This window comes from Lissotriton vulgaris, chromosome 3_1 (genome assembly GCF_964263255.1).
Source record: "Lissotriton vulgaris chromosome 3_1, aLisVul1.2, whole genome shotgun sequence".
Lineage (NCBI taxonomy): Eukaryota > Metazoa > Chordata > Amphibia > Caudata > Salamandridae > Lissotriton > Lissotriton vulgaris.
This window is the reverse complement of record NC_141689.1, coordinates 458,211,546-458,239,248: the sequence shown is the minus strand read 5'-3', so window position 1 is coordinate 458,239,248 and position 27,703 is coordinate 458,211,546.

Below are 27,703 nucleotides of genomic sequence, written 5' to 3'. Positions count from 1 at the left end.
TCCGCACTGTAAAGTCCTTGGTAGGATCCTCAACTCCCTTCAATCCTGGGAAAAAGGTGATTGCAGACAGCTGCCTCCGAACTAGGGGCAATGATTTCCGTCGCCCCTCTGTGTTGACAGAAAAAACAGCACCCCCTCCGGAGTAAACCTCTATGTTGTGTCATCAGAACTGAAGAGTGAATCATATGCCTGCTAAGCCTTTTCATACATACGTTTGGACTGCAATTAAGTCTGTGTCAATGGACCACCAATTTTTATTTTTTTTATTTTTTTTTATTGCAGAATTAGAAACCAGTTCACAAAATAGATCAACCAGTACTCTTATGACGTCACAAAGCATAGACAAAGTAATAGTAAATTCGTACACAGCCAATTAGCCCACAACCCGGAGGCCGGGCGGCGCATCGAGTCGTATGCATAGCAAAAGCATCACAGTGGTTACCCCAGAGGGGTGTCTGGTTAATGACATCATTTAGTATCTGCATTTTACCCCCTAAACTCCCACCCCCCCTCTACACCAGCCAGCATGCTCTGGCGTCCTATGTGAGTGACATCGGAGTTGTAACACCTGGTCCTGTTCATACCTACCATTGGACGCCTATGGTGTCGGTCCATGGTATATCTATTGTTGCCCACGGCAACCTGTATGACCCCTCTCGGGGACCCCCTGCCATGTACCCATCCCTAGGTTCAACTTCAATATCTTCCATAACATAGCCTCGGTGCCTAACAACCCTCCCCAAACGAACCCTACCTCCCTCCTCCCCCCCAACCGCTGCTGATGTGGGCATAGTCATTCTATATTGATAATGGAGCACGCTACAAATCGGGTATTGCCTTTGTTCTTTCAAGCCTCATGGAGCCCTAAGTATTCAATTTGTTTATTCCTCGTCTTCCACCATGTAGTCTTGCAACGCTTGAACTATCATCTCCCATGCTCTCGTCATCTCAAAGCTTTTATCATTGTCAGTCCTAGCAGCTTGTCTCATTCGGATCACACTTTCACACCCGGACCATTTCAGCAACTCATTCATCCATCTCCTCACTAACGGACCCTCCTTAGACTTCCAGTGCCAGGTAATCTCTCTTTGGGCCAGCATGAGCCCTAGATCAGTGAATTTGCTTGTTATTTTTGTGTTCTTTGTGTGAGGAAACCAAAGCAATAAGCACGCCGCCATGTCAAAGTCCACCTCCCTGTCAGTAACCACGTTCAGGAGTTCCCCCACTTCCAGCCAATACCTCCCCAATTTTGGACAGCCCCACAGCAGGTGATCCAGGTCAACCTCAGACACCAGGCACCTTGGGCACACTGCCTCATGTATCCAAAAGTACTATTTAATCCTTTCCGGGGTCAGGTAGGCCCTGTGTAGGACAAAAAAGTGTACCTGTTGGAAACGTGCATTCCTTGTCCCCTTCCATGTTCGTTTCAGAATATGGCCCCACACTGTGTCTGGGATGGGCTTACCTATACTGTCCTCCCATTTTGCCTTTAGCACCAGCAGTGGTTCCAGTCCCTCATTTAACATCCTATTATGGAGGCAGGTCACCGCTTTAAACGTACCCGCGGCCATTACTACATATTGGCAGGCCATGGTCGTTTCCGGCTCAAGTAGCCCTCCCTTCCAGTGCTTTTGCATCGCCACAACCACTGCCGCATGCAGATGAAATATTTACAACAAGGGGTGGTGAGGGACAGAGTCTCTGAATTAAGCAGAAAGCTCTCACCCAGTCAAGAGATCAGGGCTAGATCCAACACCGTTTTTTAGCTCACTGCACCATCCCAGTTTCAGAACCTGGCTGTATGCAAATTAGTCTGTTCCTGTCCCAGTGCATGATGGGAACAGGGCAAACCAAACTACAAAAGCCAATTCTTACACTGGGAAGGAAACAAGCTCCCGGGGACCGGTTTCTGGCATTACAGCCGTCTCCGGCCCGGTTTGCTTGAATCCTGATGGTGCAATGAGCAAGGGTCTCACATCTGAGAATACCCTTCCACGCTTAGGGTGGACAAAAATATTTACAACAAAGGGTGGTGAGGGACAGAGTCTCTGAATTAAGCAGAAAGCTCTCACCCAGTCAAGAGATCAGGGCTAGATCCAACACCGTTTTTTAGCTCACTGCACAATCCCAGTTTCAGAACCTGGCTGTATGCAAATTAGTCTGTTCCTGTCCCAGTGCATGATTGAAACAGGGCAAACCAAACTACAAAAGCCAATTCTTACACTGGGAAGGAAACAAGCTCCCGGGGACCGGTTTCTGGCATTACAGCCGTCTTCGGCCCGGTTTGCTTGAATCCTGATGGTGCAATGAGCAAGGGTCTCACATCTGAGAATACCCTTCCACGCTTAGGGTGGACAAAAATATTTACAACAAGGGGTGGTGAGGGACAGAGTCTCTGAATTAAGCAGAAAGCTCTCACCCAGTCAAGAGATCAGGGCTAGATCCAACACCGTTTTTTAGCTCACTGCACCATCCCAGTTTCAGAACCTGGCTGTATGCAAATTAGTCTGTTCCTGTCCCAGTGCATGATGGGAACAGGGCAAACCAAACTACAAAAGCCAATTCTTACACTGGGAAGGAAACAAGCTCCCGGGGACCGGTTTCTGGCATTACAGCCGTCTTCGGCCCGGTTTGCTTGAATCCTGATGGTGCAATGAGCAAGGGTCTCACATCTGAGAATACCCTTCCACGCTTAGGGTGGACAAAAATATTTACAACAAGGGGTGGTGAGGGACAGAGTCTCTGAATTAAGCAGAAAGCTCTCACCCAGTCAAGAGATCAGGGCTAGATCCAACACCGTTTTTTAGCTCACTGCACCATCCCAGTTTCAGAACCTGGCTGTATGCAAATTAGTCTTTTCCTGTCCCAGTGCATGATGGGAACAGGGCAAACCAAACTACAAAAGCCAATTCTTACACTGGGAAGGAAACAAGCTCCCGGGGACCGGTTTCTGGCATTACAGCCGTCTTCGGCCCGGTTTGCTTGAATCCTGATGGTGCAATGAGCATGGGTCTCACATCTGAGAATACCCTTCCACGCTTAGGGTGGACAAAAATATTTACAACAAGGGGTGGTGAGGGACCGAGTCTCTGAATTAAGCAGAAAGCTCTCACCCAGTCAAGAGATCAGGGCTAGATCCAACACCGTTTTTTAGCTCACTGCACCATCCCAGTTTCAGAACCTGGCTGTATGCAAATTAGTCTGTTCCTGTCCCAGTGCATGATGGGAACAGGGCAAACCAAACTACAAAAGCCAATTCTTACACTGGGAAGGAAACAAGCTCCCGGGGACCGGTTTCTGGCATTACAGCCGTCTTCGGCCCGGTTTGCTTGAATCTGATGGTGCAATGAGCAAGGGTCTCACATCTGAGAATACCCTTCCACGCTTAGGGTGGACAAAAATATTTACAACAAGGGGTGGTGAGGGACAGAGTCTCTGAATTAAGCAGAAAGCTCTCACCCAGTCAAGAGATCAGGGCTAGATCCAACACCGTTCTTTAGCTCACTGCACCATCCCAGTTTCAGAACCTGGCTGTATGCAAATTAGTCTGTTCCTGTCCCAGTGCATGATGGGAACAGGGCAAACCAAACTACAAAAGCCAATTCTTACACTGGGAAGGAAACAAGCTCCCGGGGACCGGTTTCTGGCATTACAGCCGTCTTCGGCCCGGTTTGCTTGAATCCTGATGGTGCAATGAGCAAGGGTCTCACATCTGAGAATACCCTTCCACGCTTAGGGTGGACAAAAATATTTACAACAAGGGGTGGTGAGGGACAGAGTCTCTGAATTAAGCAGAAAGCTCTCACCCAGTCAAGAGATCAGGGCTAGATCCAACACCGTTTTTTAGCTCACTGCACCATCCCAGTTTCAGAACCTGGCTGTATGCAAATTAGTCTGTTCCTGTCCCAGTGCATGATGGGAACAGGGCAAACCAAACTACAAAAGCCAATTCTTACACTGGGAAGGAAACAAGCTCCCGGGGACCGGTTTCTGGCATTACAGCCGTCTTCGGCCCGGTTTGCTTGAATCCTGATGGTGCAATGAGCAAGGGTCTCACATCTGAGAATACCCTTCCACGCTTAGGGTGGACAAAAATATTTACAACAAGGGGTGGTGAGGGACCGAGTCTCTGAATTAAGCAGAAAGCTCTCACCCAGTCAAGAGATCAGGGCTAGATCCAACACCGTTTTTTAGCTCACTGCACCATCCCAGTTTCAGAACCTGGCTGTATGCAAATTAGTCTGTTCCTGTCCCAGTGCATGATGGGAACAGGGCAAACCAAACTACAAAAGCCAATTCTTACACTGGGAAGGAAACAAGCTCCCGGGGACCGGTTTTCTGGCCCGGTTTGCTTGAATCCTGATGGTGCAATGAGCAAGGGTCTCACATCTGAGAATACCCTTCCACGCTTAGGGTGGACAAAAATATTTACAACAAGGGGTGGTGAGGGACAGAGTCTCTGAATTAAGCAGAAAGCTCTCACCCAGTCACCCAGCCACCACCCCCTTTTCTGAATCGCATGCAGAAGAAAGTTCCCGTCCGGCAGGCCAAACTGTTCCTGCAACGTCTGAAAGGGGACCAACATTCCATCTATGCATAAGTCCCCCACCATCTGTAAGCCTAATTCCTCCCATTCTGATAGCGGGGACCAGTCACCCCCATGTGGCAGAGCGGTCAGCATTCCTAATGTAATGTCTGGTGCATACGGCCGGGCTCTCTTCGCTCTCTTCAGACTTCTTTGCCAACACAGCCTGATAGTCTTTTCCTCCATTGTAAGGTCCCTCATTTCTAGTTTCTGTTGCATAACTATGTAGGCTAGGACATGGCGTTGAATACCAGTACCTCGTTCGTGATCTGGCCCTCTGAACTCCCTGGCGATGTGTTGCGTGAGTATTCAAAGCTGTGCTGCTAAATAATATAGTTCAAAGTCGGGGACTGCCATCCCCCTCTCAAGCTTGGGTCTGATCAAAGTGTTCAATGCTACCCTGCGTCGTCGTGACTCCAAAGGAAGCCAGTCACCAACATCCTCAGTTCTTTAAAGACCCGCTGGGGATTCCAGATCGGCAAGGTGCGAAAGTAATAGAGCAACCTCGGGAGCGCCACCATTTTCAGTAGCGCCACTCGACCCAACACCGATAGAGGGAGGGAGCCCCGAAAGGATATGCAACCTCTCAACGCGCGCACGCAACGCCCTATATTACCCTCCAACAGACTCGCGGCCTCTTGGTAGATGCGGACACCCAGATAAGTAAAGCAAGATGGGTCCCAGAACACCCCCAGCGCGCGAGGAGGACACAGCGCGCCTGCCCGCAGCGGAAAAATACAAGTCTTAGTCCAGTTCACCTAAAGTCCCGACAATCGGCCAAATCTGGATAACATGTCCACTGCTCGCTCCAGGGCCTGCTCTGCATCCGCCAGGTATAATAACAGATCGTCTGCATACAATGATATGTAATGCGACTCCTCACCCTGCTTGATCCCTGGTACATGGCCCCGGACCTGGCCTGCGCCGCCAATGGTTCCATTGCCAGTGCGAACAGCAGTGGGGATAACGAGCACCCCTGCCTCGTCCCTCTACGGACTGGATAATCTGAGGATATAATCGATCCTAAGCGTACCCTCGCTGTGGCCGATGAATACAGCACTCTTGTCCATCTCCCACACCCTTCTCCTATACCAAACTTCACCAACACCTCGTCCAGGTATGCCCGCTCAAGGCTATCCAAAGCTTTCTCAATATCAACCGATAAGACTGCAGGTTCTCGATCTGTGTCCCCAGCACTGTCTAATATTCGGATCAGTCGGCGTATGTTCATTGACGTGTTCCTAGTAGGAATAAACCCTGCTTGGTCCCCGTGCACTAGTCTGGTCATGTGTGGTAACAGTCTGGTGGCTAGAATACGGCTCAAGATCTTATAGTCCACAGTTAGCATGGACAGCGGCCAATAAGACGTCACATAAGATGCCTCTCTGCCGGGTTTCAGTAGTGGCACCACTAGCGCCTCCCTCATTGATTTGGGCAAGTACCCCAACATTCTAGCTTCAGTGTACACCACCAATAGTCTGGGCGCTAAAATATCAATATATTTCAGGTAGAATTCTATCAGCAGGCCATCTACCCAAGGCGTTTTGTTCCTCGCCATCTGTTTAATGGCCACTCTAATCTCCGATAGCGTTATAGGCCCTCCCAGTTCCTTCGCTTCCTCGTCATCTAGCACTGGCAGTGGGACAGAGTCCAAGTATTCACTTATTTCAGAGACCTCCACCCCTAGTTGGCATGCATACAACTTCGTATAATAACACTGGAAGCGCGCCAGCACCGCCGCCTGCGAGTAGACTATTTCCCCTGACTCTGTTCTTATGCTCATGATTGGGCAACCTCTAAGGTCTGGATTAGCAATCCTAGCAAGGAGCGTACCCACTTTATCTCTCTCTGCATGTGCTTTAATGGTGTATTGCCTATAATCATAGCACCGCAGCCGTTCCATTTTGGTCGCCACTACTTCCTTAGCCTCAAGTAACGGCTCCTGTAATTCCGGTCACTCAGGCCTACGCTGCTCCAATTCCCTCAAGGCATCCTCCGCTTTCCCCAGAGCACTCAAAACTGACGTCCTTGCATTTGAGAACCTGCCTATGCATACGCCTCTCACCACCACTTTCATCTCATCCCATTCTACCGATCTCGTAGTAGCAGAGCCCTCATTCTCCTCAAAGTAGTGTTCAATGCCCTGTTGGACCGTATCACTAAACATCAGATCTTCCAATGTGTCAGGCTGCAGCCGCCATGTTGGAACCGCTGATCTCGCCCGCTGCCACTGTACCAATACCAATAAGGGATTGTGATCTGAGATGGTCCTAGTCAGGTATTCCGTGTGAGTTACCATGGCAGCCAGGGGGCCACTACACAGGACAGAGTCTATTCTGACGTGTAACGCATGGAGGGCCGAAAAAAAGGAATAGTCCCTAGTGTCAGGATGCTGCTCCCTCCACACATCTATCAATCCCCACCTCTCTTGCCAGTCCTTCCTATGTGTGGCCAACCTACGTACTGGGGAGTCGGCCAACGGTGGGTGCGACCTATCAAGTGTCACATTAGTAATTGAATTGAAGTCACCTCCTAGGATGATGGGGCCCGCCAGGAAATAGGCCAGTGAACTCGTCAGATCATCAAAAAAATGGGCCTGATGGACATTGGGGGTGTATACACTACATAAAACCACATCCCTGCCATATAACCTCCCCTCCTCCACCACATATCTGCCACCAGCTGGTTCGTAACCTGGAACGGTATCCCCGCCCTTATCCATATTAGCACCCCTCTAGCAAACCCCGAATACGTGGTGCCAAACACCTGACCACGCCATCTCTTCTGCAGTGCAGTGCATTCTTGCTTAGTTAGATGAGTTTCTTGTAACATTGCAATCTGGACGCCACGCCTCACCAGATAAGCATGTACCTTGTGGCGTCTTACCATTGTTCAAAGTCCCCGGACATTCCATGTTAAGCATTTCAAATTAGGTAACATCCCCATGGTAGTCATTACCGTACCGTTTCAATGGCAACCAGTTATTTCCCACATCATTGCGGTTGCATCCCCCCATCAAAACTACTGAAAAAACACCCCAACCCCTCTTCCCAGGACAGGACCTAATAACCCAGCTTCAGCCCTGTTCCAAACCTGTAACACAGCACACATCAGACTAATCTGTGGTCGCCACCACAGGAGGCCTTAAGGGCCGCAAGAGGGTGAGTTAGCGCCGACCCAGGACAGGCAGAGCCCCCACCCCACACCCTCGATCCCACACTGCATTTACAGCACCATACCTGCCAGCCCGCCAAACACTAAGGGAGCCTGCCCCAGTTGAAGCAACGGAATTGTTCAGCCCTCTCAATAGTCACCCATTAAAGAGTCCATCTGATGTCTGTGGGGTGACCGCTGGACCCTTCGAACTCTCAGCCTCCGATATTTCTTCTCCAGATTTTCCTCCATCATCGTTAGAGTCTGACCCCACTACTGCCTTCTCTTGTTGCGACCTCATGATACTCGCTGTCGCAGCTAACGCCCCTTTCTTGTCCGCGGCCATCTGACCATCCCGCACCGCTCTCTTGAGTTTGTTTTGTTTGCGGATACGCTGTGATTTTCGGATCTGAAGTGGTTTATGTCTCTCCCGTTGACTTTTGTTGCTGCGGTCCGTTCCAGCACGATACAACTCAAGCCACGACCATGCTTTGTCCGGGGTCTGAAAGAATTGGGTGTTCCCATCTAGGATCACTCGTAATTTGGCCGGGAAAAGCAAGGAGTATTGAATCCCTTCCTCCCTCAGCTCTTTTTTCACAGTCAGGAAGGACGCTCTGTTCTTTTGGACCTCCTGTGTGTAATCCGGGAAGACCGTAACCCGGCTATTGTCCACCTGAAAGGGGCCAACTGAGCGCGCCCTCTGTATCAACAGGTCTCGATCCTTGTAGTGCAGGAGTTTCACCACCATCGGCCTGGGCAGCCAGCCTTGCATAGGTGGGCGAGCTGGTACCCTGTGTGCCCGTTCTAGGGAAAAGAAAGGAGAAAGGCCCTCCGTGGCCACTACCGTTTTGAACCAGTTCTCCATATAGGCCACCGCATCATCCCCTTCAATTTTCTCTGGAAGGCCTACTACCCTCACGTTGTTCCTCCGATTACGACTTTCGACATCCTCTGCTCGTCTCTCCAGTGTGGTCAGGCGGCTGAGGATATCAGTCAGCTTGTGTTCCGCGGTCACTACCGCCGGTTTCAGCTCTTGAAGTAATTGTTCATTTTCTTTTACTCTGTCCGAGAGCTTAGCATGGTCCGCCCTCAAGAGACCCAGCCCTGTGGCGACCTGTGCTATGTCCTGATGCAAAGCCTCTCTAATAAAAGAGAGAGGGACCCCGAAGCCAAAGGGATAGGGTTCCACAATTGACACAAGTCAAAATATAATTCCCTTTGGGCGAATTATCGTAGACACATAGGTTCTTACAGACAAACACTTAGACTCACCAGTATCAAATAATGACAAGAATTAACAAGGAAGCAATAGAAACAATATAAAAATATTAATATAAGTGAAAACACTCTAATAAAAGTAAATTTAAGACAATTTATTCACATACATTGTACTTAGTTAAAAATGGGAAACACATACAGGACAAAACATTATATAAAAAATTAAACTCAGCATTCCAATAAAAAAAGAGCTACAGGAAAAAGGAATAAATTCAGATAAAGCAGTTATTTTGAATTTTCCTTAATTTCTTATTCCAGTTTCGCTCCTTAAAGCATCGACGCGTTTCGGCGGTATATTTAGTATTTGACCGCCTTCATCAGGACATTTGAAATAAGTGTTTCCCAATGGTTCTGAAAATTCAAATGGAACCAAACTTAGTTGTACTAATAGCGTATCATATTGTTTAAAAAAACACAATGTGTTACATCCCAAAACATATATTGACATTGCTTCCTAGTTAGAGAACATGAACAATACATTTACAAAACAGCACACAACCGCATCTCCTGAATATAATTAACAATGTATTACATTTGGTTTGATCACATTGGTGTAAATCTCATCTCATGAAGATAATAGACAATGCATTACATTTCCTATAGTCACATGAGTGTAAATCTCATGTTGCCTCTGTTTATAACAACCTGTAATGATTAGCCATCAATTGTTCACTGCCCCTTATATTACTATGGTCACAGAACAAGGAAATATCGATAGAGAGAGGTAAACTTAATATTGATACAAAAGGGCCATTAAGACCCTTTTGTATCAATATTAAGTTTACCTATCTATATATTCAGGAGATGCGGTTACTAAGTGTATTGCTTGGTTTTTGCAACCTGGAAGCAACAGGGTACACCAAGTATAGTCGACATAAAATACACAATTATGACCATATGAAATGCAATGTTTAGTATATGTTTTTATGTGCTGTTTTGTAAATGTATTGTTCATGTTCTCTAACTAGGAAGCAATGCCAATATATGTTTTGGGATGTCATTATTTGATACTGGTGAGTCTAAGTGTCTAAGAGTCTAAGTGTTTGTCTGTAAGAACCTATGTGTCTACGATAATTCGCCCAAAGGGAATTATATTTTGACTGATGCAAAGCCTCCTTAGTCGCCGTTATTGCATCCAAGATGTTGTCCAGTCGCTGGGTCAGCCTCTGCTCCTGCTCCGTTACTTCCGGGGGAGCATGAGCCCAGCCATCCCGGGCCAGCGCGGTTGTGTCTTCGCGACCGTGTTCCATGGTGGAAGCTCCACCAGCAGTGGCCATCTTAGCTGCCTCATGCGTCATCATATGGCCGCCTTAGGTGTTCCACCAGGCCTCGCACCCTCCGTCCTGGGAGCTTCGCCTTCTGCTCTCAACTCGCTCGAACGTCTCATCTGTGTCGCTCAGCTGCAAGCTCCCACGATGGTGCTGATAGCCACCGGAGGCCGGGGCCGCCCTTCACACGATCGCCATGTCAGAGATTGGGGGAGGATGGGGGGTGGGTGCTGCGTCTGCCGTACACCAGGCCAATGTGGGCCTCCACACCTCCAGTTCCTCTCTGTGGTCCCGTTCAATTGGGCCCTAGCTCCTCGTGCCCCGTTGGCAGACGTTTGCAATCTGTTTCAGTTCTGAACCGCCTCGCCCCGCGAGCAGTCTCAGCTGTTCCCCTACGCCACCATTTTCTCCACTCTCGGCTCGACACCTCCGGCCTCCAGAATCGGGTCTCAGCTCTATGTTCGGTCTTCTGCTAGCCCCCAGCTGCTCTCTGATGTTTCTTCAATACTTCCTACGGAGAAACCGCCTTTCAGGGAATGTCAATGGTGTGGTTTTCAGGAGAAATAGCTAGACCAGGCGCAGAGCTGCAAGCTCACGCCGCCATCCCGATCGGCGTCCAAGCCATGCCCCCGTGTCAATGGACAACCAAGCCTCCACAAGTCATCTGGAAAAATCTGACATCACTTCCACCCCTTAAGGCCACCGGGCCATGAACTCTGCCAACTTATTTGGCTGCTGCTCTTTCTCAAGCCCACCTGCCAACTTCTGAAGTGCCCAGTTCATGTTGTGATGCTTTGCCACTTACCAAAGCTCACAGAGGGTGCAAATATCCTCCTGCATTGCTGAATTCCCTGTGGATGAGCATGCATGCTTTGGCGCCATGTTGCCACTACCTACTACTGAATATATCGATGGATAGGTTCCTGACCCCATTGAAGCCGGCTGAAACAGAGAAAACCACATGCTAACCACACCTCATTGATACAAACAACGTATTCCTGATATGACTGTCATTGGTCCTCCTGAATATTACAAACAGCGTTGCTATGGTAAAGTACCGGCGACAGAACCTTTTGCCATGGTTATTTCCATCACATGGCTAACAAACGATAACCTTTCCATCACTGCCAGGACTTGAACACTTGCCTTAGAGGTACCTGTAATCTTGAAGGCTGAAGACATTGCCTCTGAAATACCGCTCCTGGTCCTATTAAAACAACTTACACAGACCTCTTAAAAGATCACCAACTCTGAACTGCACATTGCTACCTCATAACATATTGTGGGAGATTAAGTTTTAGCAACTCCCACACTTACCCTGTAATGCCAGGGGATTTGTATTATTGTGAGCTGGCCCTGAGGCTCAACCCTGCCTTCCCTGTTCCTCAGGTCAGTAAGCCCTTCCCTCCTCAGGCATACAGCCCGGCCTGCCACCTTCTTATATAGAGCACATCGATATTGCTGCCGCCAAGACAACCTTGTCACCACTAAAGGGACTGGACTACAGGGCATGTGGGAGGGGCCCACCAACAATCCATCCCACGCTTCCTGCAGCCTCTCACCATATGCGGGGGCCGATGCTTGCCCATGTGTGCCTAATGTGCAACAGGAAGCTGATGGTGGAAAGCCCCCCCTCCCCCCGATTGGAGGAGTGCAGGACCTCGATCCAAAAAGTAACACTTGCAGTTAAATCCACGGACCTTAGCATGCAGCAAACAACCTCCTCATGAATTGCCTCGCCCTCCTGCCAGCCCCCGGTGGCCATATCTTCCTCTTCTTCCACCGAGGACGAGGCGTGAATGCTGCAAGCCCCCCCAGAATCTTAGCTGTTGGTCAGACACCTTGCTCCGATTATTTGTCAAGATGCCTTGCCACTGCTGCTGAGCTTTGAATGCTAGCACTCAGGGTTCCAGTGGGATTGACCCTGCCCCTGGCTCCTGCAACCTCCTGCTCTCAGACACCCAGGGGACTTACTTCATCATCCCCGACCCCCTGAAATCGATTGTCCTCTAAGCGGCCCAGGATTGCAGTGTGTATTTCGGTGCTAAACTCCCCCAGTATTCCTCCCAACTTCATGATGCAATGCTACACGTATTTCACAACATGAAATGGACCACCCGGGAAACTAACTCACTCCTGAGCTTACCTAAATCCAAAACATTCCACCACTGACACCATGACATACACCACATGCATGAACACCGCACATCCCTGAAGGGGACTCATCCACCCCTTTAACAAATTTCAAGCTGGCAGCCACATCAAGCATCACTCGGAAGATATGTAAAGAGGAAGAGAACCTTGGTGAGCCACTCTAAATTACCCCACCAGAATCTTGCAGCGCCTCAGATGAAGTCACTGCCCACTCCCTCATACCTGCACTTCCTATGCAAGGTGGGGCTCTGGCCTGTGGCGCGACTTAGGGGGCACCACCTCTAGGCACGGGGGCACCTGATCAATTGCCTGAGGCATAGATAGAGGGTCAGTCCCTGCATGCACAGAAGTGGCGAGCCTAGTAGCCAGTGCCTGCGGGCACTCCATGGCCCCTTCACCTGAGAGCTACAGGGAGTCACAGAAAGCATAGCACCGCCTGTGCCACAACATTTGATGTTAAAGATATTGGAGGTTGAGGACATTTTCAGAAGGCTGACAATGCTTAGTTTGATGAGCCCTCTTGCCCCCTAGATATCACAGAAGCCTCTATGTAAGAGGATTAGCTGAGCTGTTAATACAACACGCATTTCACCTAATGAGACTTCAAAACAGGGCAGCAAAGAGCTAACCGCTGGCGGATACATCGTATTCCCCACATCAAACCATTGAGAGCGGCCACGGGCTTTGGTCAATAATAAAGACCAACATGCTAGCTGAATGAAAAATTTCTTTGATGATTCAAGTTTTAGAAATCACATAATCTTGCGATAATAATGCAGATACGTAAAGGATTTTATACAACATCCCTGCCTCTGGATATGAATCAGAGAAGTATAACCAACAAACAAAACAGGGTTTAAAATTCTATTTGTGCTTTGGAGACAGAATAAAAAGATTGTCTTGAAAAAGATGGTGTAAACAGACAAACACGATCGAAACGCGTTGACGCAACATACAGTCTAATCCCACTAACAATTCAAGTGTTTCCAAATACAAATGATTTAAATGCATTAGAAACCTTGTCTCAGAGAGGAATTGGGGTTCACACACAGGAATTGATAATTTTTCTGTCATAGAGTTTGTTTATGTCTGTCTCAATTATGCTGATCATAATTATGTCTTATAAATCAATGTAATTTTGAGGATATTGTGATTGTTTTTATTGTTTTATTTTATATTTGATCAATTGATCTTTGTATTATCAGGATGGTTTTTATGATGTTATTTTAATAAATATGATGTTTATTTGAGAACTTCAACTTTTTGTGCTTAAGTATTGTATACAGGGGTTCTAGGGAATACATGCTTCATTCTAGGTTGGTTACCTCATTTCCCTTGAACTTTTAAGGGGTACCTCTCTTCGCTCTAAACAGCAAAGAGAAGGACCCTTTAAAAAAACAGGGTATGCCCAGAGGTGGCCCTTTGATCACTTTGCCACTGGATTCAAGCTTGCCTGGCGGATGAAGGGTGTTACCCAGAAACTGTTCCCGGGATGCTTGTTTACAGTTCAGGGAAAACCTGCCCTGGCAGTTCGGGCTGGACTGTTCCCATGAAGAGCAAGGTCAAGTCTGATTTGCATATAGCTGGGTCTGAACTGAGGTGGCAAAGTGAGCTAAAGAATGATGATGGATTCAACCCAGATATGTGACTGGGGGTGAGTGTCTGAAAGGTTTTAGCGCTTCATTTATCATCTCCTTGCGTTTACAAGCTCTAATATGCAGGCCAAATAGAGGAATGTTTAATCAGCTCAAGGGTGAGGTGTGTCCAGTGGTTCATCAACATTGAAAAACACCTTGCAAAATGGAGGAATAAATTCAAGGAGGGCTGCACTTATAATTTAAAAACAATTGCAAGCGACAACGATCTGTTCAGTTATCAAACCTGGTCTAATGCAATGTAAAATTCACAAGGTTAAGTGGCCAAAAATTGTAAACGAGTCTACAAATTTTGATGCCTTACTTCAAATAGAATCAAATCCTAGTTTACTCTCTCACTGCGAGACTAGAAAAGAAAAGTGGCCACGTTTTCCAAATCACATCACAAAGCTGTTCAGTCTAGTTCTGAACTTTCCAAATAGAGGAAGCAATACAAAAAACTGGTTTGGGACGCAAAGAAAGTGGCGAATGAGCTGACCTGGGACTTTCTACATAAATTTGTTCTAACTCCAAAAGTAGTCAGTTTTGGAACTGGTTGAATAAATTATCAACCTCATAAGGACCCCCAGGATATAATCAGTTGAACAGTGCAGTCTTGAAGGATTATGTTGACCTCCTACATAGAACTAAAGAGGTGGTTATGGAAGCGCCAGCAGTTACATCCCAGGGGCCTTATTTATGAAGGACTTGCGCCGCCGGTGCGTCACTTTTAACATGGGAAAAAGTGACGCATCAGCGGCGCAAGTGCTTCATAAATAAGGCACCAGGATTCTATTTCAATATTGTGGCAGCTTATGTAGCTCCAACCACATGGTCTCGAAAATATACAAACCCTGTTGCCTGCACCTCGTAAATCTCATAAAACTAATGAGGCAAAATGGGAATCTGAACAGAATAGCAAAGCAATTATACCGGATTGGGAACTAATCTATATGATACCCTTTAAACATAAAATCTCTCCTAAACTATCTCAAACAAAATATATGATAATAAATAGGAGCTATTGGATGCCTGCTAGAGTGCCGCTAAAACGGCGATAATGGGCATGCTAAAATGCATTATTAAATTCCATTAGAAGCCCAGGGTAGATGTGCAGGACATCTAACCTTGTCTTCTATTGGAATTCTATAACGCATATTAGCAAGCCCATTATCGCCGGTTTAGCGGCAGTTTCCTTCTGCTAAAACAGCGATAATTTTAACAAAGTTATTACTAATATGCACCTGGGCTCGAGTCTCGGTTACAACACTGAATATCGAACATCCTCTGATTCTGAGAAAATCCCTTAATCTCGCCGTGCCTAACAATTATTTTATTTTTTTAATGATTGTGTCCTCATGTAAGGCAACTGGTTCTATGTAAAGCGCTCTGATACCCGATACCTTTGGGTCAAGTTTGCACTTTATAAAACTGGATAAAATAAAAAGTTTAGTAAGTCATAAGACTTAACAGCTGACCATCAGGGTTCTTATGCATCGCTGTGACTTATGATCAATGTTATTTTAATAATTGTAGATGTAATGTTGTGTGAATATGCTTTTATTGTCAGGAACGAATGAGTGAAGATAGTTTTATCTATCTTTTAATAGTTTTAATTAACTATTAAATAAAGTTCCTTTACTTGCAAATATCACTTAGCCTGTGACTTTCACAAACCTTGGGAGGACTTAGGTTTCTGTATTTCCTAAATAAATGTGTGGAGTAGTTAGGTTCAATCCAGCTCTACAGAATCAAACACTATTCTTCTCCGCCTTGGCATTTAACGAGAGAGAGCTGTCGCGTGGCACTGATTCCGATGCATCACTTCTCTAGCACAGGTTGTTCGCCTCTTGTAGCTTCCATCATTCTGTAGCACCAGCTCGTGCTCTTGTGTGCACAATTAATGTCTGCAACCTGTTAATTACGTGGGCATTGCAGAAATCTAGACAGGGATATTATATGCAAATTACCGGCCATAATGTTCTGTTCAGCAAATTTTTTCATAATAGCTTGCAAAACATTCAAAATGTTGCCTATTCATTTTTTCAGGATATTAAATGCCTGCCAGGTTCTATACTGGTGTCTTGATGCCAACAGGAATTATAGTTCATCACTTTTAATGTAATGGATGTCTTTGAGTCAAATCCTCTATACACTGTACCGACATTGCAGCACTTTCAATGATCTGCGGAAATAATGAATTCTAATGTGCCATGTTCAGTTTGTTAGACAAAAGATCTGACACTTCATTGTATCCCCATGACAGCCACCCCACCACCCCGCAGGAGCACTAAAGGTAGAACCGTATCCCTAGTTCACCTCTTGGTGTGGAAGACAGGAAGAAGCCAAGGATTGAGGAGGAGCGATGCAAAGGTATTCGCAAGGAGGACTGATTTCTAATTGCATTTGATTTGTTTGCCCGAATGAGAATGCGACTTTTATATCCACACAGCTGACCCATCGAGTTGGCATGTCAAAGGCCTTCTAGCCTCTCTTAGCACAACTTGTCACTTACTAGAGCCAGCTACAGACGGCTGCTCCACATTCTTTAAACTTCAGACAGACTATAGCTAAGTTGGATAACAACCAACAGAACTTAAGGATCACTCACATAATATCGATCACAACAATATCGTGATACAGAAATATTGTGTCAAATATTGTTTCCCTATACTTATAAAGTTAAGTACAAAAATATTGAAAACAAATATTGTTTAACACTGATATTGTTAAAAAACACACGCATAGTTTATTACTATATATAAATGTATAGTTTAAAACAATAAATCTTAAATATTTATTATGTAAAATTAATTTATAAATATATACTTATATAAACATGCACGCATAAATATATATGTATTTGTATGTTTATATAGGCATATAATATAATACTATTATTTAAAAATACATTTGACATAATAAAAGTATTTTTTTAATGGATTACTATAAATTGCATATATATAAATATATACACACACACATACATACACGCACACACACACACATATATATATATATGTATATTCACTGAAAAAACCATAGGTTTTACACACGTTATAGTTAGGAAGTAGCATTTGAAAAACCTATGAAATTCACAGAAAAAACCATAGGTTTGACACCAGTTATAGTTAGCTGGAAATTTTACTGACATAAAACCAATGAAATTCCACGTTATAGTTAGTTGGACTCACTATAACTTGCGCGTGTAATGCACTGCTGATGACATTACATATTACATCACTCATGACATCACTGATGACACCATCTTTGTGACAGAGTGACAGACCTCCTTTCAGTGTAAGGTAACCCTTAAAACACATATTGGAAAATAGAAATTAACATTTTCAAAAAAATGGAGATACCCATATCAGTTACAACAACCAATTCAATAATTCCACCATCTATATACACATTCTCTCATTTACCAACAGTTCTATATAGTCACTCATACATATACTCACTCATCATATGTAGTGATACACCTATACATCCTGTAACACACCGACAATCATCCAAAAGTTACTCCCTCACATCCTCACACATGCAAATAAACTATTGAACATCCATTTATTTGCATATAAAACTATACACACTCAACCACCCATACAGTCCTACACATATGGTGTCTTCTAAACACATACAAAAAGAGAGTTAGTCATTCATGCATCTATGTGATTAGTAATACCCCATAAAACCATAGCAACACTCATACTGATACTAAAAAAACATCTAAGAACCCAAATACCTACACATGTAGGTACTCATCAATCCATGCAACCAGTTATTCACAAAGTGAAACACTGATACATATAATCAAATATTTAAACATTACTCGCTAATATATGTATTCACTAAGATACACTTAATAAGCCAGTTATCCAATCATTTCTTTTTGAAAAAAACATTCATTAAGACAATAATTTAAACATTTATTCTTCCCTCGACCTTTACATATACATATATAAAACATATTTATTTTTTAGAAAGACACACATTCACTGGATGGTGTCATAAGTGATGTCACTGACCATGTCATGAGTGATGTAATATGTAATGTCATCAGCAGTGCATTACACGCGCAAGTTATAGTGAGTCCAACTAACTATAACGTGGAATTTCATTGGTTTTATGTCAGTAAAATTTCCAGCTAACTATAACTGGTGTCAAACCTATGGTTTTTTCAGTGAATTTCATAGGTTTTTCAAATGCTACTTCCTAACTATAACGTGTGTAAAACCTATGGTTTTTTCAGTGAATTTCAAAGGTTTTTTGAAGGCTAGTTCCTAAGTATATAATCACGTTCGTAACTAGATAGTATCACCGCCTACACGTCCTGAGAAGCGCATGTAAAGTCATGTGACTTGAAAACAAAACTTCCAATTGGTTATTAGTAGTTTCTGTTCTGGAATATACACGCAGCACTCCACCCACTTTCCTCACAATCTTTTCTACTCTCAAGAGACAACAACGTCGAGCATCTTCCGGAAGACTTTGCTGAAATGGCTGCCCTACCAGATTCATCTTCCGAATCTGAAGGAAATGAGCGACCACCGTTAAGAAGAAAAAGGGAATCTTTCATTTGGCAATTTTTCACTTATCCTGAAGATCAAAAGAAAGTGAATGCTCCAAAAGTAACCTGCACGATATGCAATTCGGAGCTCTCAAGGGGAAATCCAAATAGAAAATATTCCTTTTCTATACACACCATGCTGCGGCATGTTAAACAAAGGCACCCTGAGCATTATGCAAAAGCATCGACAAGAGCCCTGGCCGCGCTATTACCATCAGAGGTGCCCAGCACATCTTCTGGTGGACGACCTGTATCTCCATCGAGTGCTGAGATGGACTTGAGACCATATCTTGCGAAGGTGCACATGAAATGCAACGAGTGTGGAGAAATTCTTTTGTACGGAGAGCAGAGCCTCGTTCTTATTCAACTCAAAATTGAAAGTCATAAATGCCCCAAGAAAAGATAAATTTCTTTACTTCATTTTCATAGTATTACAGACTGAAAAATGTAGTAGCAACTTTAAGAAATCGAAAGCATTATAACACTTCTTTCCCCCCCAAAAAAAAAAAAAAAAAGTTCTTTTCAGAACTAACTATTTCTACCAAAACGTGCTCCAAGAGCATATTATGAGATATTTTTTCGCCGCTTTATTTTAGTGCGCGACCGGGTGCGCGCACCCTCCTATCGCGTACAGGACCTGACACTCCCATGTGAAGTCATGTGACTTCCAAACAACACTTCTAATTGGTTCTTAGTAGTTTCTATTCTGGAATTTACACGCAGCACTCCACCCACTTCCATCACTTTCTTTTCTACTCTCAAGAGACAACAACGTCGAACATCTTCCCGAAGACTTCGGTACAATTGCTACCGTTCCGCATTCATCTTCCGAATATTATGAAAATGAGCGACCACCTTTGACAAGAGAAACGGAGGCCACGCTATTACCATCAGAAGTAATCAGCACATCTTCCGGTGGACGACCTGTATCTCCATCGAGTGCTGAGATGGACTTGAGACCATATCTGGCGAACGTGCACATGAAATGCAACAACTGTGGAGAACTTCTTGTATACGGAGAGCAAAGCTTTACTCTAATTAAACAAATAATTGAGAGTCATAAATGCTCCAAGAAAAGTTAAATTTCTTCACTTTATTTGGATAGTATGACATACTGAAAAATGTCGTAGCAACTTTAAGAAATCAAAAGCATCATAACACTTGTTTCCAAAAAAAAAAAAATAAAAAAAAGTTCTTTTCAGAACTAACTCTTTGTACCAAAACAAGCTTGAAGAGCATAGTAGCTGATATTTTCTCGCCGCTTTCTTATAGTGCGCGACCGGGTGCGCGCACCCACCTTTCGCGTCGAGACACGCATGTGCAGTCATGTGACTTTAAAACAACACTTCCAATTGGTTCTTACTAGTTTCTATTCTGCAATTTACACGGAACACTCCACCCACTTCCCTAGAAATCCAGTTTATCGTAAAACTTTTAAAGCCTCCTCTTATGAAATATTCGACATCAATCACATAGCAGAGTACTAAATAGCACTATATACACTCCGTCCCTTAATTATAAGAGACTTATTGCTATGTAAAAGCAACTTTTGTTTTCCAAGATAATGTAAAATGCTGAGCCTATTACATAATTTTTTTTCACATATATGTTACTAGTCTCCTTCGAGTACTAACACCGTAGAAAATACCACCAATAGCGGTGATATTTTTTACACCGAGAACGGGCGATTTCTATCGCTTACAGCCCTTACAATTATAAAGTTTTATTTCCTAAGTCTCTGATCTCCAACTGTGCAACATAGGTCCCCTGTGTGTCGCAATAAGATCCATAAACAAAAACTACAGAGCCAGCATTATAAACATACACAGAACCACAAAATGACAAGAGCCACCATGCTAATATATATGCTTAATATAATAAACCTCTGAGAATAAATACATATTTCCGTGGCAGCCCATAACACAAATGTGGCGTCCTCTGACTCTGCTCCATTACCAAACACCGTAACTCCCCGCCCCCCTCACTTTTCACTAAACTCCGCACTCCACCCCAGCCGAACCCCCTATTACAAACCCCCAACCTACCCTCCCTGCCCAAACCCACCATGAACCTCAAACCGCCCCTAGAAAACTTATAAGACACAGGATTACTAAAACTCAAAGAATACGCAACAGGCACATAATGTAAATAGTACATAAAGGCACATATTTTTTCCAAAATACTATTTAAAAACATGTTCTATTTTTAATAAATCTATCATGCATCTGACCGTCTAGAACTGCTTTCAAAACGTGAACTATAAACCTCTACTTTTCATTTTCAAACCATACACTTTCTTCTGACCCTCTAGAACTGCTTTCAAAACATGAACTATAAACCTCTACTTTTCATTTTCAAACCATACACTTTCAATTACATTATTTTTTTTACACAATTCATGTAATGTTACAAACCTTTTCTAAAATACAGCAGTCCGTATCATTTATAAGGATTTATTTTCAGTCTTCATCAGTGACACTTTCTTCACATATAATAGAAATCACTATAACTTTTTGTACGACAATGCTAATGCGGTAAAAATAACCCTTCATTTGCTTTCCTTTAAGAATGCACACTATGTACCCCACGCATGCGTTTCTTAATCTTTGTATTTGGCAGCGAATACCGACTTTGAATCGGAAGACATGAACAAGACCGCCACTGTCACATTTAAAACTGAACGTTGCATCTGCTCACACACATATCTTTCACTAAGCTAACATTCACAGAAAACAGCATTGATGTAAAAAAAAATTGACCTTGCTTTACAACTCCCTCAAATCACTCCCTTATTTTTTAACGCATCCTCCAGTTCAAAAAAAGCTACTTTTTTAATAACCACTAAGCAATATATAAGTGACTAGACTCTTAGAAAATGTATCAAGTCATTCTGCTTCTCTCCACTGCATAGCCGGCGACCTAATTCTGTGGAGTTGCTATACAACCAGCGGTGCTGCGCCGTTTCCTTTACCATCTTGGGAAATTCAAAATGGATGTCCCTCCTGCCTTCGCAAACGAGCCGGGCCACTTAGAACTATTTCGCCAGAGGATGCTTGACTACTACGGCATCTTACCACTCTCGACTTTGAATGCATCATATCGATTATCATTTCGATATTCGTATTTCACCTGTGTGCAGCCTGTATTTCATTGCCTGAGCTGTGATTTCACGTGGGCCCTGGATTTATGTCTCTGCAATTTGGTACCTCCTGAACCGAATTACAATCACCTCATGAATCCGTTACTTGATCATGAACAGCTTTGTTACAACGGAGGGTTTATGGCCTTTGCAGCGATACAAGGAGTTCTGGGTCATTGGAATATATTCGCAGCGGCGCAAGATTTCCTAACAGAGAGCTACATCGAAAACCCACCGAGCTGCCCAATGATGGTAAAAGACGCTCCAATAATGACAGATCATGAATGCTCCTTTGATCTTCTCAATTGGATGGCTGACATGTTTTCAGATGATAACAGTGATTTCATGTTAGAGGCACTTGCTGCATACTTTGCCTACACAATGGACAATTAACTCTTTCCTAACAGCGAGCTACATCGAAAACCCACCGACCTCCACTCTGATGGTAAAAGAGGCTCCGATTATAAGAGATTATCAGTACTGCTTTACTCTTTTCCATTGGATAGCTGACATAATTTCAAATGATAAAACTGATTTCCTGTTACAAGCAGAAACTACCTATTTTGCCTAAACAATGCTTCAATAACTCTCAAACAACCCATTGACGTCCTCATTTCCTTTTGGTTTTCTATATTCTTCATGTTATTTTCCATATTTTCTTTTGAAGAACAGACCTATTTGCTTTACTAACAATGGACATTATGATTTCGTGTTGTTTGACAGCTGATTCATAAAGTAATGATGTATAACCACTTGCATTTTCATATATCGTTCCTAAACTGAAAGGCCACAAACCTTCTTCCATTTATTAAAATATAATATACTTCCTTATAAGACTGTACAATGTTTTTTTCCAACTATATTCATTTTTCTTCAACTATAGCGTTTGTATTCCATGTACTACTGACAATACCAATTACTGTGTTTTTTGCAATTTCTGTACTCATATTACATAATGATTTGCCTTTAAAATAGTACATTTCTAAATAAACATTTCAAATATTCACGGTTTCTCTTTTAATCCATAATCTCAACTGAAAGGATTTCATATTGAAAAACTATTCATGGGTTCCACATAACCTTAACTGTAGACACTGAGGACCTTATTTATGAAGACCTTCCGCCGCCGGGGCCTCATTTTTTAAAATGGGAAAAAGTAACGCACCGGTGGCGCAAGGCCTTCATAAATAAAGTCCTGAATGTTTTCTTTTCTCGACCTCACTTACTGATACTAGAACCTGCAAGTCAATTACGGCCCGTGAACTCTTTCTTAGTAGGTCGCGCACCGTAAACACAGTTATACCACTGTTAACATTTTTTTTTTACTGTTACTAAGCACCGACACAGTTCCGCTGTACTCAGAGTTAATCACTGCTCCCACGCTTCTACAGGCCAGACGCTATGTCGTATTTCTCTCCTTATCACCCTTTCATCTCCACAATAACAAACAGTTGTCCTCCAGCCACCAGAGAACAGACTCAGATGCAGAGGCACCAAAGAGTGAACCCATCACCAACTGCCATCTCCGGCTGTTTCCATGGTAACACCTCATTCTGCACCTTGCTGAAGGCAGAGGTCAAAAGTTCATGTCTCAACGTTCTACAGCTAACTAATAACACTTTTTTCCTCCGGAAACACCTGCCAATCCACAACTCTGTTACATGTCTTGTTTTTTCACACCCAATAGTACTTTTCGTTTAACATAAACATTAACATGCAACGTACTGTTCAATCTCCACTTCTTACAATCAACCAATCATTTTTATTTTTTAAACCACACCCAGCCTCTTCCTTTTTCTTTATTTAGAATTTCAACTTCTAACTACCATTCCACTTCCAGAACCGATCGGAGGACGACTACAAATCCCTTGAAAATGTAGGTCTGGCTAATAGGACACAGTTATATTCACTGGAGTGAAAAATATGCAGTAAGCAGACGAATTTGCAACCTCAGCTTACCAAATGTACACATAACATAGATTTCCAAAAGAGGATTGAAATGTCACCAATTGATTCCATTGGTGAAAACTTTTATGCATCTCCCAGAACCAGACCTTATAATTGCGCACTGTGGTGGGAACGATCTAGGCACAATCACTGAGGTAGGTCTGGAAATGCTTCTAAAAGACACCTTTCGACAATTGATGACACTTTTTCCTCGATCTGCCTTGGTATATTCCAATATATGCCAAAGACAGAAATGGAATTGGTCCAATCACCATTGTGCACAATTTGAGAAAGCAAGGAGACATGTAAATAAATCTGTTTCTGCGTTCCTCAGAGATTATAGCATGGGTTCTATTTACCACAACAACTTGCACTACCACATGCAAGACGTCTATAGGAGAGACGGTGTTCATTTCACGAATGAGGGAAACAGAATCTTCCTCTGCAACATCAGGCTCTGCATCGGTACTTACTTATAAATGCAGAAAACACTCAATTAACACAAGGGCTCTTTTCAGAGCCACCTTATATCTAAGCACTCAAACTTCTGATTTACCTCCATTTTCACACTCTCGTAAATAGGTGTGCGCGACCGAATGCGCACACCCTGTATTTTTTTTTCGGAGAAAAATTATATCTTTTCGCGTTTAAGGGCCTTACTGCACACCCTGAGAAAACCTACGCAGGAAGACAATCTCTACCTTCTCCCCTTTCCATGTTTCAACGCTTTGAAATGAACAATATATTTACTCGCAGTGACAAAATGGCGGAAAAAACTTCCTGATTTCCTTCGAATCGAACGTTAACAGACGTCACGCAGCCAAAAAAAATACCGCTCAAGCGCAGCCGCTTGGGTGCGCGCACGTGTGCGCGCCTATAGATATATAATTGACTTTAACTTTAATTTTCTCAACAACTACTGAACGGATTTACACCATTCCAAAAAAAGCGTAATCTGCGAGCCGGACTGTACAGTTTTGCCAAATTTCTTATAAATCCATTCACCCGTTCAACCTGTAGCCGAGTCTAAAGGTCCTATGGAAAATAACATGGAGAAAACACGTTTTGGGACCCCCCTTTTATCTCAGCCCCCACTTGACCAATCCCCCCCAAACTTTTAGGGAAGGAGCGCAGCGGACTGAGCCATCTTCTTTGAGAAATTCGCTAAGATTCTTCAACCAGGGCCAAAGTTATTCCAAATAGAATGTTGAGGATTTCCTATGGAAACTAGGTCCTAACTATAACTACCTACTGGCGACCGCCAGTAGGTAATATATATATATATATATATATATATATATATATATATATATATATATATATATATATATATATATATATATATATATATATATATATATATATATATATATATATATACATAAAACATAATAAAAAATAAATGACATACAGAATATTAAATACATTAGCAAATGAAATAAATATAAAAAGGACATTTACTAGAAATATCTTTTTAAATATACAAAAAAGTACATATATATATATAGCTTATATACCTATATATATCTATATACATCTATATATATATACATATTTATATGTATTCACTGAAAAAACCACAGGTTTGACACCAGTTATAGTTAGCTGGAAATGTAACTGACATAAAACCATTGAAGTTCCCACGTTATAGTTAGTTGGACTCACTATAACTTGCGCGCCTGCAATGCACTGCTGATAACGTCACATATTACATCACTCAGGACATGGTCAGTGACATCACTCATGACATCACTGATGACACCATCCAGTGAATGCGTGTCTTTCTGAAAAATAAATATGTTTTATTTTTGTATATGCAAAGGTGGATGGAAGAATAAATGTTTAAGTAAGTGTCTAAATTGATTTTTTTTAAATTGATTGGTTAACTGGCTTATTAAGTGTATCTTAGTGAATACATATATTAGTGCATAATGTTTAAATATTTAAATATATGTATCAGTGTTTCACTTTGTGTATAAGTGGCTGCATGGGTTGGTGAGTAGCTACTTGTGTGTGTATATGGGTTATTAGATGTATTTTTTAGTATCAGTATGAGTGTCTGTATGGTTTGGTGGGGGTATTACTTAGCACATAGATGCATCAATGACTGACTCACTGTTTGTATATGCTTTGAAGACAGCATATTTGCAGGACTGTATGGGTGGATGAGTGTGTATATGTGTGTGTTAGTGAATGAATGGCTGTCTCACTAGTGTCTTTGTCAGTAACTACATATGTTTTAATCTAGTATATGTGAGCATTGATGTATATAAGTGAGTATATGTGAGAGTGAGAGATTGTAAGAGTTCCTGTTTCTATAAGTGAGAGTAAGTATGTGTAAGTTTCCTTAAAAGTAAGGTGGTAGTGTGTATAGCTGTATATGCAAATAAATGGATGTTCAATAGTTTATTTGCATATGTGAGTATGTGTGTGAGTAACTTTTGGATGACTGTCGGTGTGTAACAGGATGTATAGATGTTTCACTACATATGATGAGTGAAATATGTATGAGTGACTATATAGAATTGTTGGTGAATGAGTGGATGAGTATATAGATGGTGGAATTATTGAATTGGTTGTTGTAACTGGTATGTGTATCTCCATTTTTTTGAAAATGTTAGTTTCTATTTTTGAATATGTGTTTCAAGGGTTACATTACACTGAAAGGAGGTCTGTCACTCTGTCACAAGGATGGTGTCATCAGTGATATCATGAGTGATGTCACTGACCATGTCATGAGTGATTTAATATGTGACGTCATCAGCAGTGCATTGCAGGCGCGCAAGTTATAGTGAGTCCAACTAACTCTAACGTGGGAATTTCAATGGTTTTATGTCAGTTTACAATTCCCTGTTTTTGTTTGAGCCCATAAAAATAACAAAAAATATATAAAATTGTTCATAAAAGCCAAAAAAAGTACAAAATGTTAAAAAAAATAAAAAAAAATATAAAACAACAAAAAGAATTAAAAAACAGCTCTTTTCAGAACTACCTCCAATTTATAAAAAAATGCTACATTTTTAAAAAAATCTGTCATTCTTTTTTCCCCATGGTACGCTCCCCAGTACGCTCCCCGGTGCGCGTACCGGGAGCTACCCCCGCGCAAATCCCCCCCCCCCCCAAATTTCTTTATTTTGCCCCACGTGGCCCTTTTATGGCCCTCACATCAAACCTAGGGGGTTAGGGGGGGTTTACCCTGCCCCCTTTTGGTCATTTCCCCCTTTGTTTTTGCCACCTCTTGTGTCTCGATCCTACCGAGACACAAAATGGCGGCCGCTCCGTACTGTTTGGAATGTTGACAGACACCCGAGAGCCATCAGCTTTCCGCTCGCGAACTCGCGTAGAGCGCCGGAGCGTGTCCCGGTGCGCGTACCGGGGCGCGCTTATAGATATATATATTTTTTTAACCTAAATTACTCAAAATCCACTTGAGCACATATCTTGAGACATAGCAAAGGCACATCGGGCTACCAGTCCCTACAATTTTGCCAAGTTTGGTGGAAATCCATTCAGCCGTTCCGGCTTAAAGTGATTCCAACTGCCGTATGGAAATTAACATGAGGAAAACACGTTTTGGGACCCCCCTTTTATCGCGGCCCCCGCTTGACGAATCCCCCCCAAACTTTCAGGAAATTTTCAGGCAGATCCCTCAATCGACGCCAAAGTTATTCCCAATAGAATGTTGCGGATTTCCTATAGAAAATAATCTTAACTATAACTACCTACTGGCGACTGCCAGGAGGTAATATATATATATATATATATATATATATATATATATATATATATATATATATATATATATATATATATATATATATATATATATATATATATATATATATACATATATATAAATATATATATATATATTCCATTACGCTGCCACAGTTGGAGCTGCACGCAATGGCAGGCGAACTCAGCCACCACGGTTAAGTCCTTTATTGAGGCAGAACGGGACACTGCGCTGGA